The sequence below is a fragment of the Octodon degus genome, unplaced genomic scaffold, assembly GCF_000260255.1.
Source record: "Octodon degus isolate 3935 unplaced genomic scaffold, OctDeg1.0 scaffold00179, whole genome shotgun sequence".
Taxonomy (NCBI): Eukaryota; Metazoa; Chordata; class Mammalia; order Rodentia; family Octodontidae; genus Octodon; species Octodon degus.
Genome location: NW_004524755.1, coordinates 3,518,259 through 3,519,429, shown reverse-complemented (window position 1 = coordinate 3,519,429; position 1,171 = coordinate 3,518,259).

The window sequence follows — 1,171 nt, the reverse complement described above, 5'->3', positions numbered from 1 at the left end:
TCTCCTGAAATCTTGTTTTGAGATTTTGTATCATTGTTTTTATTTTTTTTCTTTAAAATAAAAATAACTGATGTCAAAAAATAAAAAATAAAAAAAATTGACACAATCAAGTTTAAATAAAATAAAATAAAATAGTACAGCCATGATAAAATTCCATTGGACACTTTCTTAAAAAGTTAAATGTATATCTAACCTAAGAACCAGCAATTGTACTCTTAGTATTTTTGCTTCTTTGTTCATTAAGGAGACTGGCTCATATTCTCTTTTTTGGTTGTATCCTCCTCTGGTTTTAGTATCAGGGTAATGCTTGCTTCCCAGAATGACTTCCAATGTATGGCTTCCCTTTCAATTTCATTAAAGAGTTTGAGAAGGAACAGAATTAAGGCTTCTCTAAATTTCTTCTAGAATTCAGCAGTAAGTCTGTCATGGCCTGATATTTTCTTTGTTGGTAGAGTTTTAATTGTATCTTCAACTTGACTGATTGGTATTGTTTCATGCAGAATTTTTGTATCCTCTTGACTCAGCTTTGGTAACTCATACGTATCTAAGAACCTGTCCATTTCTTCTGTATTTTCCATCTTATTAGAATACAGGTTCTCAAAGTAAGTACCGATGATCTGGAGTTTCTGCAGGATCTGTTGCAGCTTGACCCTTCATTCCAATATGCAGGGATTTGAGTCTTTTCTTTCCTTTTCTTGATAAGATTGGCTAAGAGTTTCTCAGTTTTATTTAATCTTTCAAAGAACCAACTCTTCAATCCATTGATTTGTTGTATTGTTTTCCTAGGCTCCACTGAATTAATTTATGCTCTGATGTGTGTATCTCCGTTGCATGAGTTGTGGGCTTGAATTGCTCTGCTTTTCTAGAAGCTTGGGGTCCAACGCTAGTTATTTCAGCTTGCTTTTTCTGTCATGTAAGTTCACTTCCATAAATTTCCCTCACAGGACTGTTTTTACTGTGTTCCATAAGCTTTGGTATGTTCTACTGTCATCATTATTTAATTGTAGAAACTGCCTAATTTTTCTTTAATTTCATCTATGAACCACTGTTTGTTCAAGAGGGTGTTATTTAATTTTCATGTGTTTATGAAGTTTTTGTGTTATTTTGCCATTGATTTCTAATTTCACTGCATTATAGCCTGGTCACATGCATGAAATAATTTCAATTCCTT